This window comes from Strix uralensis, chromosome 9, assembly GCF_047716275.1.
Source record: "Strix uralensis isolate ZFMK-TIS-50842 chromosome 9, bStrUra1, whole genome shotgun sequence".
NCBI classification, from domain to species: Eukaryota; Metazoa; Chordata; class Aves; order Strigiformes; family Strigidae; genus Strix; species Strix uralensis.
Genome location: NC_133980.1, coordinates 25,755,345 through 25,771,158, shown reverse-complemented (window position 1 = coordinate 25,771,158; position 15,814 = coordinate 25,755,345). Strand labels below are relative to the sequence as shown.

The 15,814-nt window shown below is 42.6% G+C and overlaps 1 protein-coding gene across 1 annotated transcript in view; it reads right to left on the bottom strand.

The window, feature by feature from the left end:
- Positions 1–13,796, bottom strand: part of ARHGEF4 (Rho guanine nucleotide exchange factor 4) — a 222,502-nt gene extending 208,706 nt beyond the window's left edge. Inside the window, exon 1 of the mRNA XM_074877800.1 lies at positions 13,768–13,796. The gene's annotated coding sequence lies outside the window, so the exon portion shown is untranslated. The remainder of the gene's footprint in view (positions 1–13,767) is intronic.
- Between the last annotated feature and the right edge of the window lie 2,018 nt (positions 13,797–15,814).

Genomic DNA, 15,814 nt, shown 5'->3' with positions numbered 1-15,814 from the left:
ACACAAGGCGAAGGAATGGGTGTTCAGGACAGACTGAGAATGGGTAACCAAGGAGTAGGCTCAAACTTAGCACAGAAACATTTGAGGTGAGACATCAGGAAAAATTTCCAAGCTATAAGGTCAATTAGACCATGGAATAATCTTCTCTGGGAAGTGGTGGAATAACCATTGCTGGAGTGGTTCGTGCTCGGTCCAGACTTGGGATGTTTGAAGGGAACGGCTTGTCACTGCCAGAGGGGTTGGGCTGGATGGGGCAATAGGTCATTTTCCATCTCTGCATTTTATGGTTCTACAAATTTTTGCTCTGTTAAAACAGGAGAGAAAAGAGAAAAAGAAAAACAAAATGAGCCAAGGCCAAGCAAGAGAGGAGAAAACCCAGCAGCCAGGGGACAGCTCAAATGGCACTTGACATAGCAGGAGGAATCACAGACTCACTGTGGTGGGAAGGAATCCTTGACTCCATCCCCCTGCTCCAAGCAGGGCTGGCTGGAGCAGGCTGCCCAGCATCACATCCTGCTGGAACCAGCACCCTCCCAGGGTGCATCCAGCCAGAGCAGCCCTTTGGCAGGGTCAGCCCTGCTCCTCCACCTCCCTGGAGGCCCAGACCCTGCATGAACTGCCCCTCCAGGGAAGCACCCAAGAGGCTGGTGAGAATTAGGTGCTTTGTTTTTGCTGCTGCAAAGCAGAGGGGAAAAAAATGTGTCACTTTCTGTTGGCCTGTCTCAGTGTGTGGCTCCAGTCTTGGTTCTTTAACTGCTGTAGATGGGAGAGCACTGTAAGTCTCTGGGTATGGGAATGGTCTTGGGGTGCTCAGTGGGGTGCTGTCACCTCCGTGTCCCACCATGGTGCCAGAGGTTCTGTGCTCCTGAAGAAACTGCTGGGGTTGAGACCTGGACCAGGTTTTGGTGCCTATGGCCCCATGAGCCACACTTGGCTTTGCAGCAGCAGGGGAAGAGGCTTGGGCCAGAGTTTTGTCCAGGGAATGAGATCTGTGTCTGTCTAAACGATCCCACATCCAGCCTTTCTCCTGCTTAGCTAAGCCACATGCTGTTGGAGGAATACAGTATGTCTTCCACCTTAGGTGCATCTTAGAAATGGGGAGTCATGTTGTACATGTTTAATGGGGAACAGAAGGACTGCCAGAATAATGAAGCAGGTGAGTGTTTAATTTAATAAAGAAGCAGGTGAGTAAAGTGGGAGATGGAGGGCCCAGTTTGCACTGGTATCACCAGTCATCAGCAGTGCCACAACTCCTGTCCTGTGTCCTGGTCGTGCCATGTCCCCCTGCACCACCACAAAGCCCTGAACTGTTCTGGGAACTGGTGTCCTACGCCCACTTATGTACCTACACCAAAAATATATAAAAGTAGCACCGCATCTCCTCCCTTTATGAATTGTATTGAGCCTCTTTGGCATCTAGACTATGGTGAAAAATTAACAAGTAAAAAAGTAACACAGTCCCCATGTGTTCCCACAGTCTCATACAACCGGATAGGCAGAACCATGCGAAGCTGAGAGGTCAGGCAGCGCTTGGGGAGTGGGAGAGGGAGTGGGAGATGTGGGTTGCGGTAACCTCTGTATATTCTTGGCCACACTCCAGTCACTTCCCACCACACGTATTTACGTGCATGATTAGTGTTCTTACAGTCTTTGAATGAAGGCCAGATAATGAGTTCAAAACTCTTCATTAAAACATAATCTCTTCCGTGACTCCCCCAGTCACACACACACACACATAGCCCTGGGCTACTTGATTGTCCTTCCTGCCTGAGCAGAGCTTATAACACTCTCCCAGAGCTGATTCCCCTTGGAAGGAACCGTTTGTGTCACACGTGTTCGGGATCAGCAGGGAAACTCTGCACTTGGCCTAATTAGCTGTAACGGATGGGGAAAACAAAATCCAAACCACGTGCTTGAGCCCTCCTCTGAATTTAATACAAGCAGTTTCACAGTGACCTGCTGGCGCCTCCATCCAAAAGCACTGGTGCTTAACAGTCTCTGGATCTTTAACATTTCCCTGAGTCCTTCCACACTCCCCTCCCCAAACACATGAAGCCTGGTTGGGGGTGTGAGTAGGGTTTTGTTTTCTTTCCCAGTGGTTTTACAGGGCTGCATTTCTTCCCTCCCCTGCATTGGGAGGCACTGGGCATCCCTGGGGTTGTGAGTGGCTTGGGAGTTTCAGTGAGAGAGATTTATTGTAGGAATAAAAAAATCCTGTTTGACATCACAGATTCTGACAATGATTTCCAGCAGTATTTTTTCATTATTTCTTCATGAAACTACTGGAACACATTTCACAGAGAATGGATTTCTAGTACATTACTTTCACAAAGGATTTCAGTAAATCTCTCTTGAGATTTAAAACACATGGAAATTTATCAGTGAAGAAGTAAATACTATACTTGTCTGCCACACCTTCTACCTGACTAGAGGTGGGATGAGGATGTTCAGATCTGGTTCTTTCGAGAGCTTTACAACCACATATGAAATGATAAAGGCACTTAATTGTTTGTATTATTTCAGTTTTTCATGTTATTATATGGAAATGTTTCAAGTAAGCTATCCCCAGGCATTGACACAACACATTTTAAATCTACACACATAATTCTGTAACATATCAACAAAATTCCCTGCTACATAAAGCCTTTAGACCACAAACATGGCAAGAATACAGAGAAAGGAAAGCATATTTTTCACCACACATTTTCAGCAGAACCAAAGGGCATGACTCAGTTTCCCTTCAGTCCTTGGGAGCACAAAGAAGTCTGGCTTGCAATCTGAGCAATAAAATGGACTCAAGTCCCACACTCAGGGCACCACCACAATGAGCCCTTCATTAGCTGGCACTTCCCGTCAGACTGTTAAAGGGGACATAGGTTTACCAAACAGCTAATCCTTGATAATGAAAGGTTTCCAACAAAGCCGTCTTTCCAGGGAGTCTGGGCACTTTCACATTAGCAAAAAAGTGAATAGACAAAGTGGTTCAGGAAAGGTGCCAAACAGTAGCTCATACATTGAAACACAAAGACCTGCAGTCTTCAGGGAGCTAAAGAAAAAATACAGTAGTGTTTTGAGTTGTTTCTTGCCATCATGGTTACCTTCTTCACTTTCATATTATTTCATGAATAGTCTTCAAACTATAAAATATATACACAGTTGTCTCTTAAATGTCACTTGCAAATATAAATCAGTCTCTGCACTGCCTTATCCCACTCTCCATGTGAGACAGAGGTTTCCTCTCTTTGCTGTGGGCCTCTTCTGGACATATGCCACTTTTCTTACTATCAGTCCCTAAGCAACTGTAACACCATTGACTGCTACCCCTTCATTTCCTCAGGGTTTTGTTTTATGTTGGTATTTAACAAGCCGACAATTGGATCTTTTCCTTTTGGGGTCTTTTTTAAGAAGGCTTTGTTTAATCAGATGCAATTAAGCATTTAAGATCCAAGATAAGTATTTTTCCTTTAGAATTGTAAAGGCAATGCATATTATTTGGATTTGGGTAAAGAATGTCCGGATTAACATCAAAACATGAATATAAGGGTTATGGAAACAGCTTTTCTTTTTGACAGAAGGACATGGCAAAACAAATTCAGGGTGGCTGAAGAACAAATTCACAAGGACAGAGAAGCTGTAGGGTGAAGAGGCTTGAGTATGGATGGAAGCACAAAGTATATATATTCCTCAGTGCCTTGGTGGAGCTCTAGGAAGGACCGTGCCACTGCCATTCACCTCTCCTACAACTGGTGAGGGGAGCAGGACAGGAGCACAGCATGTGTGTGGTGTACCTTCTCGTGAAAAAGAGCAACACACTTCAGCATGCACAAAGCAGTTCAGGCCATTACTGACTTACCCATCTATCCCTTTATTTTTCCTCTCCAAGGGAATATGAAAGGTACTGTGGACTTCACTGGGAGCATCTGTCCCTCAGTCTCGTGTGTATGGTGGGGCAGAGAAAAGGAGCTTGTTGGGAGGAGGGTAACCAGTATAACCCAGCACTGAAAACCTTGAGACAGAACTAGGCTGACACCTGATGACTCAAGTTCAAGTCTGAGGATGATTATGCTCACAGTGGTTTGTAGATAGACAACTCCACCTCCTATGGCAGTCACTTTAAAGAAGGAGTTTTTATGTCTACACCCGTTTGGGTCTAATGAGTTTATATTCCAAGCAGAATCACCACATCACAAGTTCAGCTCACGAAGTCACTGGCCATGCTGCCGAAAGGCCACGGGCCACCTCGGTGCCGGCGGCCACCAGAGGGCAAGCTGCCCCTGCGTCAGCCCGGGGAGACCTCGCCAGACACGCTTCACGCTTCCCATTTTCTTCAAATACAGCTGAGCAAATAAATTTTTGGAATGAGCTGGGGGAAAGGCAGAGACCCACCGGTGTTGCCTGGGGTGGAGAGAGAAAGATGAACCCAGTATCAAGGGTCCCTCCAAATCAGGCTACTGGAATGACCCTATTTCAACCCACATAGTCTGTTACCTTTCTAAAAAACATTCTTGGGAGACAAAGGTTGCAAACCTTCTCATTGTCTATTTTTCTAAACTAAGTCGTAAAGACTTGCAGTGAAAGGGTAGCAATGAGAAGCTACAGGTACCGAAGGTCTGTGATCTCTATATGATGCACAAGAGGTGCTGGGCGACCAACAACAACATGGTGCTGGTGGTGATGGGAGGCTTAGCCAGGAATTGCAGCTACTTTGCCAAGAGAGCTCCAGCTCATGGGGGAAGGTCACTCATGTGACAGTTTGCTTTTGTAGCAGTCTGTTGACCCCTGGGCTGAATCTGACCTTGCTGAATATTTCCTAGCATACCTGTGGGTGTACAGGCACAGACTTTCAGCTTGCTGCTCTATCCTCACAGCGAGAGGGGACTGCTACCTCTTGTCAACGGAGAACAGCCGGGAGAGTGCTCCACAATGGCATCCAACCTGCAGCTTTGGAGGTGCTCAGCCAGAGCTCTCCAACTGTTTCATATCATGTCCATCACTGACAGTTAGGGTTGACCTTATCACCAACCAGAAAGGGCATGCCGGTTTCCCCTCTAGCCTGCCCATCTTCTTCCCAGAGCCTTACCGACTCCTCAGGTGAGTCTCACCAACGCAGCTGAAGTGTAGAGGAGCAGCTGAATCCTTTCTTTGTGGCCTCTTTCTGCAAAGTGCTTGGGACTTGTATGCTGGAAAACAGCCAGCACTTTTCAGCTCCACATCCCCCATGTCCCTTCACTCCCACCCATGGGTGCAGACCAGCAGTTTGCAAACAAATATCTGGAATGTCTCTACTTCATGACAGAGGTGTATAAAATTGCATTAGTGCTTTGACTACATACAGCAGAGAGTAAATCAGGTATCTCAGGCTGGTTGAGAACAACCCACAGTCCAACCAAGATGAGTGCATCCGTGCCTTAAAAGCCCAAGGCAAATAAGTAAGATTTGGGTCTCAATTCTTCTACAAGATTCTCTACTTAGTGAGGGGAAAAAAAATAAATAAAAAGCATATAAATCTCTTTGAAGATCTAGGGACTATGTCTGGGCAAAGAATGTAAAAGAAGGCTTACCATCAGAGCAGTATGATTTCTACAGCCTTTAAAGCTATGTGAAGTTGAACATTTGCCATATTGGAGTCCTCTCCTTCCTGTTTATTTGTCACAGTAAACTAATTGAACCAAAGAAATTATATCATTTTCTCTTTTGGACTAAATGAATGGATAATCCTCATTTACATTTGGCAGGCTAGCACAGACCATTCTCCAGTCTTGACAGATACTGCATATAATGATATCTTTTTTGTTCAGCTCCACTGTCCAAACGTTGAAAGAGTCTTTACGCATTATACTCTGTTACTAAAAGACAAAAGCTGAACTGTAATGAGGTTTTGCATCTATGCAGCATCTCTGTGCTCTGCTAAACAGCTTGTTCCCCAAGAGACAGGACTGATGAAGCCTGGCTTCCTACACATTTTTGTCCTCTAATATACCCTCTACTCACCACATTAGCTCTGCTCCCACCCATACTCCTTAGACATTGCCCTGTCAATACATAAATGCTGACTGGCCAGATGGGACTTGTCAATAAAAACACACATTAGAAGAGTTCCCTCGGTAAGAGCACTAATTTGGATGTTCCTCATTTATTCAACTGCCAGTGCTCATGAAACCACATGATACTTCTTTGATACTTCTACCTCTCTATTAAATTTGGTTTAAAACTGTCAGCAGTTTCAAAAGTTACATGCAGGGAGACAGACATGCATAGATCTCTCAATCACCTCATTCCCTTAGGAATTAAGCTAAAAGCTTACTAAAAAGTGATTCTTCGAGTTCTTCAGGACAGTAAAAGATGGTCCTTTGCCATTTCAGAAGTTAGGAGTGTTCACTCTGTAACTGGCTACAATTGCATCCCCTCATTGCCCGTTTTGGGATAGTTAGGACTCCCAATAACCCACTCATTTCACAGATGTGACGGTAGCAGAGGTTAAGTTTCCATGGATCAGTATACATGTAAGGACAGAAACACATCCATAGCCTTCAGGGATGCAGATTTTGATAAAAAGTATTTCAACCGCACATGGAAAAAAATCCTACTAAACTCTGAACACTCAAACACTTTCAGTGAGTGTCAAGAAATAATTGTGAAGTTTGAAAGAGCAGAAGGTGGTGTATAGTGATCTGTAAAGTGTGTATGTTGTGCTTAGTATGTGAGTTAGAAAGGCTGGGCTGTGGCTACTTCAAGTACATAATACCTTAAACTAGGTGTTGGAGGGAGAGAGCACTGGATTATCTTTGTCAAATTCGGTGCAGTGTCTGTTGCAATACCACAGTCTGAATTTATTTGTTATGCAGATATGCTGCAGACATCAGCATGTAATGAATAAACATAAACATGGTATAAAAGTGTGAGTATGCTCACCAGATACAGGCTTATTGCAGCAGAATCTTCCTGGTCAATATTGCAAAGTGTTGTAATCAATTGTCCTAATGAAATGTCTCAACAATGAAATAGATCTAGGACTTCTGAATTACTTCCTATCCTTCAAAATGTTTTCATCTGGATGGTGATGATCAAGCCTGGTTTCCTGGTGTATCTCATGCTGTACACTACACCAGAAGTGTTTACTGGACTGTAAATCCACGGAAAGCAGATTCCCTGTTCTATTTACAAGAGAGTGTGAATAATTACGCAGACGGTAGCTGCAGCATATTTCTACAGACAAGCAAATACTGTGTGAAATATATGCTTTAGCACTTCATCTTCCAAGGTTTGAGCTCAGTTTTTCTTTATTATAATTTGAAATACGTCATATACTTTCATATACATGTTGTGTACAGTGCAAAGTCTCAGAAAATGTTTCTCCAAGAAAACCTGGTGAAAATAAGAGTTGAATAGCTACTTGTATTTGACTTAAAAAGTAATATATCCCGCAGAATATGCATCTTAATTATGATCCTCAACCTGCAGTAAGAGTCCCCAGTGAGAACTAAGAGTGGGTATGAAATTATTCATCAATTTCACCTAATCAAGAAGTTTCCAATATTCTATTCCTCACTGTTTCTGCTTCCCTGAATGCAAGCCATAGACAGATTTCAGTTTTATTTTAAAGGGAGACTGAAGCTGATAATCTTGAGTCAGTGGGGCAACAGGTAGAAATTGCAGGATCCATGTACAGTGCAGTCATACTCCTCAGCAGCATGACTTGCAGTGGACCCTGCCACCTAAATCCAAAGCTAGTGGACAAATTCTGATTTGAAATCATACTGGATCAGGTAAAGCACCTGATAGGAGCACAACAGGAGCACAACTTCCCCAGGTACCTGTTCACTTTGTCACCTGAAAGAAGACAGGAACTGAGTTCAGGCAATAAGAAATAAAAGACTTTGGTCTCCCAAGTTAGCACAGTATTGAGGGGATGAGGGATGACTTTAAGCCATGCACTTTGCCCTCATTGAGGGACACTGAGATGGAAAGATGAACAAGTTGGGCCTCCACACTGTTGAACAAGTGAGTCTTGCTACAAACTAGAGAGTGAAAAAACCACCGCCAGAAGCTGGCAGGCATCTACCATGAAGGAATTATCTTTATGAGCATCCTAGTGCTCTTTGTATAGTGCCTAGCACAGTCACAAACGGAGATGTCAACACTAATGTAAAATGGAGACACTGAAATGTACTTTAACCCCATGCTGAGCTGGAAGGAGCTAGGCCACGTTCACCCTGAACAGGAGTTACTGTTTGCATAACCTGCAACAAGGGGGAACATTTCACAAATAACTGAAGAACGCCAGAGCAGCAATATGTAAAGCAAGTAGCTCTATGCTCCCCTTAGGCTAATTCCTTGTCCTCACTGACCATAAGGCCAGAGCTTTACAAGCCAGTTTCTATAGGAAGTGATGCTCTGCCCCAGGCAGGCAAAGATGACACTGCACAGAAACAGTTATAACCAAACAAGAGGCTACAGTGATGCAAGCTCAAATGTCATGCTGTAAACAGGGGCCTACTGTTGAATACACCTGCCTTATATTTACTATTTTGAATCGATGCCAAGAAAAAGCCTGGGTTAGAGTCAATCTAAACTGAAAATATTTATAGGAAATAATATTGTGGGTTGCTTTCAGTCTTTGGGATTCATTCGTTCATTCCTAAAGTAAAGAAGGATGGACATTAATATGAGTGTTAGGTTATCTGCATTCTGTTCCTTGCACTCTGTCTCAGACTTTCTGAATGAGCTTGAGCAAATAATTCACAGTATCCACCCTGTCTCCTTTTGCTACATCGCAAAAGATACTGGAAGACTGAATTCATGGAGAAAGTACTTGGACACCATGGTGATAAGTTCTATAAAAAAAAAAAACCTATACAAAAAAAGTACATGCATATTTAAAGAAAAAGACAATGCTGTCCTGACTCTCTATAAACTATGTCTTTTCCTGAAAGGCTTCCTTTCCCAAGCCTTTTTGGTTTTCGTTCTTTCCCATAAAAAATCTTTAGCATTTGCGAAGTAAAAATTCTTTTTTATCATTCTTTTTTCCTTCTTTGCAAAGGACACAGTCATCTTCTAAGTGCTTCTTTACATTAAAAGTTAACATGTTATCAGAAAGTTAACAGTGAATTTATTACATACCAATGACATGTTTAAGTTGTTTGGCCAGTGACACAAACTCATTTTCTTGACTGCAGAGCAAGTATCTGAGAACTATTATCGTTACATGCAACAGTTTCACCTGTCATGTACTAAAACACATACATACAGTGTACTCTTTCTACGACAGTCTTTGAAGTACCAGAATGAAAGCAAGTTCTAACTGCAGACAAATGAATCCAGATTCTATCTTTGCTTACGGAGATTGCACTGACATAAAACAGAGAATAACTGACATTATGCTTCATCAACTCAGGAGAAAATACCTGGCACAGCTCCAAGATGGAAGGCAATAGAGATCTGTAACACCTTTGTAATCATAATTCAGGTAACAAACACACAAGACAGATTACTTAGCAGGCCTTTTTACTGGTATTTAATCAAAGACAAAAAACCCTGGAAGACAGTATTTGATGATGCAGGGTAAGAGCTCACCTCTCTCTCATAGAAATATATTTCATTTGTAATGTGAAATGCTGACTTTTGCACAAACAATTTACATAGTCTGCTGCCTGGGGACAAGGATTACTGAAAATACTTTCTTGTCAGTCATTTTAAAGCAGTGTCTGAACTGGCATACCTGCTACTAAAGTCTGCATGGCCTCCCATACAATTCTGGATACTGAAGTTTTATTATTTCGAGACAGTAGTATATTACATTTTTTATGGAGTTCTCTAATAAAATGAGGTCCATATGGGTTCAGTGACCATAGCTATCTCCAATATGAACAGACTTACTGGTTCATACCCACACCAAAGAGTCTGAAAAGTCTGTAGACTGTTAGCCACACGACATACAGTTGCTCTGAGAATCTGCATAGCCCAAACTATCAGCCATTACTTCACATCTATGCTCCTTAAGAGAGGGATTTTCAAAAACACAAGAATAAGATTGTCACTAAAAGTCTTCTTGACCTTTCAAAATTTTATTCTACACTCATGAATTCCGAAGGTTATTTCATTTGCTACACTGCAAATATGAGAACTCATGCTCTGCACCCGCCACTTGTGGAGATCAGTCCTACAGTTATTTTGACTGCATGATCACGCTGACATGAGATTTTACACAAAGTCTTTACACAGTTAACCTCTGTGTATCTCCTGCCATCTTTGTTGCCAAGATAGAAACACATACTCTTTCTCCACTAGAAAACATGCTTGACACAAATGCAGGGTTCTCATATTCAACATAATACATACTCAGGACATCATTATTTACATGAGATCTTTCTTTTCTATTACTTTAAATGTCATTGTGCAGCTAGAAGTCATAATCTGCATAATGAAAATCCAGAAGGAAAAATGTGAATGTAACTCTGTGGTTAAATTTCACTTGCCAAACACATAAGATGGCTTCAGAGACATTTCACGTCTCTCTAGAGGTTTTTCATACAGTGTTTCACAAAGAGATCACTGCTCTTTAACCCACTGGATGTCACTGCACCCCCGAGAGGACTCTGCTTCCCTAAGAACTTACTACATCTCGAAGCACAAGTGGTATGAACAATAAGAAAAGGAGATACAGAAGACAGATGTTTGTGCTGCATCACATAGATTTGCTGGTGATTGGTGTGAACTGTTTGGTCCCAACATGCTAACTTATTTTACTCCGTCTGCTGCAATAGCCAGAATCACATTCAACTCAGTATTTCTGTCTAGGACTGCAATGATTACTACAGGGTAATGTCAGTATAAATGGGACAGTGAAAGTTCTGCCTAATAGGGGAATGGGAACAGTATGCTCTGTTAAGATTTCCTTTGTAATACACTGACAATATTCTCTGACCAAGGCATAACATTAGTCCTTCATCTCATCCTTTAAGTGCATCACAGGTGTGTTAAAGACAGCTGAAAGCCAAACTGAATGTAAAATGTCTGTTCTGAGCTTATTACAAAACCATGTCTCAGGGATCCTCTCCCTTGAGTAGCAACACAGCCTTTTTGCAGAAAATACCCAAAACACTAATTAATGCCAGAGGCTGACAACTGACACCAGAAAGGAAGCACTTCCTGACAAACAGGATGGCATGTGGAGTCACTCTTCTCCCATGCCAGGGACAGCTCCCTCTCTGTCAGCTGAAGAACTGTCTCTCCACTGTCCACTTTTACTTTAACTCCTGCCTTACGCTTCACCAAACTTTCTCTGTCAATCAGACAGATCCGTTGTGTCACATGCCTTGATCAGGAAGACAGGGAGCTGACAGGAAACCCCCTTGGCTAAACAAGCCCCAGTTAATACCAGCTTGCCATTTTTCACATCCCTGTCATCTCTGGTATGTACTAATGACTGGACAAGACCAAATTGCTGGTGATGGACACAGAGCTGGCTTCTGAACTAGCCCTTGGAGACATGGGCTAAATCATCAGCACCTGACAAACCACAGACCACTCTGTGAGCTGAACCAAGACACACCAAAGCAAAGTGCTAACCGGGTATGGCCTGTGTTTTGTTCCCTCAACAGTGAATACTGCCATCCACTACAGGAGTCCCACAGCATTAATACATTCTCTGGATTACGGTTCCCTGCAGTATAAAGTCAGAAGCAGACAGCAGGTCTGCTCTCCATGCAGCAACAGCTCCTCCTTCAGTGCTAAGGGCAAGAGAAGAGAGATGCTCACCTTTGCTAATTCCACTGTGCTTTGACTTGCATTGTTGACTCTACTCCCATTCAGACAGAGGCATCTAGCTTGAATTTAGTGATGCCTTAAATCCAAGCCAAGAAGAGACAAGCAGGATAAAGCTTGAGAGCTACTGACTTTCAATCCCCTTATTACAAACAGAAAGTTGGACACTGAATTACTACCCATCAACTGCAAGTTCAATTCTTCTGCTAATGGAGTCACACTGTAAGGTAGATGGTCACGGCATAGTGCAGTTTCCGCTCTTTGGAGAGGACACTAACTTGAACTGAGTAGTGTAATGGAGACAAGTATTGTATTCTCTGTCAACCACCTTTCTTTCACCCATCTGTCTCTTAGCTCCAGCTGCCTGCTTCCCCTCCTTTGAGACCTCACCTTTTTGACCTGCAATCTCTGCTGTGATTGTTAATGCTATATTTACAATCAAAGTAACCAAACGAAACTAAGTAAAAAAATTGCTTTAGTAAGCCTTTTGTATCGGTCTATAGATCTGGCATCTACTCTATCAGTCCTAATAAATTTGAGTGTTTAGACTTGCATATTTATCTCACAGTTCTCTACTGCTGTGTTGATGACTAAATACACCCTTAGGTGGACAATTCACATTTAAAAGGAGAGACTTAGTTATGATTTTTGCTAAACTGACTTCAGGGTAATGGGCAGGCATTGTCCTACACAAACCTCACTGGCCTCCCCTTTTCTGTTAGAGAAGAGGAATTGTCTGTGTACTCTACATGGGTATACTCTGAGCAGAGCACGCCAGCAGACAAGGACTTGCACCATGTTTTTACTTCTCCATGAGCCTCCCTGTTCATTTGGTTGTGAATAGCATGGTATATGAAACCACGGCTCTCCCCTTCTGTGCAAGAGGTCAGACAGGTCAGCTACAGCTGTGTAAAAGATGTGGGTTATTTTCTTCAGTCACAGGAGACCAAGGCTCAGTGTAACTAGTGCAACCTGCCTAAGTCAAGTACAACAAACACTTCAAGTGCCACAGCTTACAATCATTAGAAATATCCCAGAAATTAAAAGTACAAACCTGCTATAAACAAAAATCTGGCAGTAGGGAAATCACCTTCTTTCCAAAGACTGTTTTGACATCTGACAACAAACTATTCAGATCCTGAAAGGGAACCTCATTTCCATCCCAGTACTCTGTCCTCTTGAGAGCCTGGGATGGGGGGGTGGAGGGGTGGTAAAGGGAAGAGGCTGAAAAATGACACACACAGGGGGAGTAACCTTCCAGAGATAATCAATGGCTTTGTAATGAGCAGCCGACTCTACTGAATATTGATTAGGTAGCGCTGGCAAGGCTCTGCTCGGCAAAGGTCAGCACTCCTGCCAGCTGCCTTGTGTGCACACAAAGGAGGCCTCAGCAAAAGGCAAATTGTAAATGGTAGGTTTTATATGAGAGGCACCATTCAGGCCCTCAGCAGAGGAAAAAAACCCAAAAAGTATGTCCACAGCACTAGCAAGCAAAGTATCAGCAGCCCTCCTAACCTTAGCTATTACACTATACTATGAAGTGCAATCCCAGGTTTGCCCTAATAAACTTGTTTTAAAGATTATCATTTGCAAATATGCATGATACTATGAGTTGCCACAGGTTCCTCTTCCCTAAAGATTTCACCAACGTGTGAAATGAAGTTTTTTCACAGACATCCGCCCTCAGAAGCTTTGTCCAACATTACACCTCAGTACATGCAGGGTATAGGTATACATTTCAAGGTGATACCATATGCTGATGCCGAGGCCAGTCTAAGCATATGTCATGCACATGAAGCAGCGCAGCTGTGTGTTAGTCTTCATCCCTTTCAGACTACTCTCTGTTCTTATTGTCCCGTTCAGTAAATATTATTTTAGGGTTTTAATATATTCCTTTTTTCTAAAAGTAGTAAGATTAATTTTATGCTTACAGGTATTGGTAGATACACACAGAACTTATGCTGCTGAGGAAATTAGATATTAGTGAATAAAAAGTTATCCTACCTTTTTAGAAGCAGAGAGTCTTTTCTCATAGGCTTTCTGTGGAAAAAGAAATTGTGACAGTCAGGAAAAAGAGATCTGGAAACTGTGTTCTTTAAAAAAAAAAAAAAAAAAAGAATAAGAAGAAAAGAAAAAAGTTCCAGTTCCCGCCTGGTGTAACTCATCTGACTTCAGTGGGGCTGTCCCAGGGTAGATTCGTCCCTCTGTCTTTGCCAAAAAGAGAACAAGAGGAGCCAGCCAAAGGCATCTGCTTTTGCATTTCCTCAGTGAATCTGTTCATTATACTCTCATGATAGAGAAGCTGTAAACAAAGGCACTTCATGATGTTGCATTGTGCTATCCGTAATTACATTCTATGTGCTTCATCAGTATACATGCTTCAGGGCACATTGCAAAAGCTTTTTATGTATTCAGGACTCTTTCTGAGAGTGGGGGGGGTTAAACGAAGAGAGGGAAAAGCTAAGAGTTAAAACAGAAAAGGAAAATGTAACAGTTACTTAGAGAGGAGTCCAGCATAAGAGGGAGGAGAGGAGGCTTTATATACACACACTGCAAAAAAAAGACATTAGTAAAATTCCTGTCTAGTAGTATCCCAGTAAGTTTGTATGTTTTAATACTTTTACTTACCCTTTCTCTTTAAAAGTCCTCTAAACAGTAGTCATGTTTATACAGTGCTACCACATGAAAACCTCAGTGTGGACAGAGACTGAGAAGAATTTTTGTAAAACAGAAAGTTCAGTTTGGAAGCTCTCTGAGGCTAACTTTATATAGATGGCCCAGCCGTGCTCTGACTTCAGAGTGATATAAGTCAGGTGTAACTCCCTTACTTGGGAGCATTAGAAAATTCTAGTGTCAGATCATAAGTGAGTCCTAAATTCTTTATTGCTTACCAGATTAGCTTAACGTGATTGGCAGTATATGGTGCAAGTCATTTTGCTTCTGAGAAAGAAATTCTGTTTATCTTGCAAGCATTAACTGTTCCCACTAACACTGTCTTGGATGCAATAAAGTTCAGCAGGAATATGACACTTCTGCTCAGAGCTTTGCTTTCAGAGGTCCAGAATCTGCCACGTGAACATGTATAATCCACACCCTGTTTAGAAGTATTTGTGTTTGAACAGAACTTGAAAAAAAATCCTTAGATAATCAACGCACAGATGGGCAAGGGAGACAGGCATTCGAGGGCTGGAAGCTGAGACTTGTCTGGGAGGAGGAACACAGACAGAGGCAGCGAGGAGAGACAGAGGTAGCAAGCAAGGGTGATCACAGGGGTTGGTGGACAGACAGAGTTTTGTGGCAAATTCTACCTTGTATTACCTGTATGCACATATAATGTATTCTGCTGCAAAATCACAAACTTAGGTTTGTTTGGCTTTTAATAGAAGTAATTCTTTGAAAGTGAAAAGAGATAATAGGATGTGACCTGTATCGAAATACACTAAAAATGACACTCAACAATGTCAAATTGTTGTAAATGCTAGATTTCACTGTGGACTATAGAACAAAACAGTTTCAAAGTGCATACATCAAGGCATCATTTGCATACTTCAACAGCAAACTGAAAGATTCCTAAACTGTACAATCCCACTTTTTAAAAAAATTACTACTTATCACAAGTTTTCCCTTATTATCGTCAATTACTCCTCTGCTAGAGACCATAAAAGGAAAAGTTCATACAATTAGACTCTTAGAATCACAGGGACACCTTCCACTAGCCCAGGTTGCTCAAAGCCCCATCCAGCCTGGCCTTGAACACTGCCAGGGAGGGGGCACCCACAGCTTCTCTGGGCAACCTGTGCCAGTGTCTCACCACCCCCACAGGGAAGAATTTCTTCCTTATATCTAATCTAAATCTGCCCTCTTTCAGTTTAAAACCATTACCCCTCATCCTATCCCTACAGCCGCTGATAAAGAGTCCCTCCCCATCTTTCCTGTAGCCCCCTTTAAGTACTGGAAGGCCTCTCTGAGGTCTCCCTGGAGCTTTCTCTTCTCCAGGCTGAACACCCCCAACTCTCTCAGCCTGTCCTCACAGGGGAGGTGCTCCAGCCCT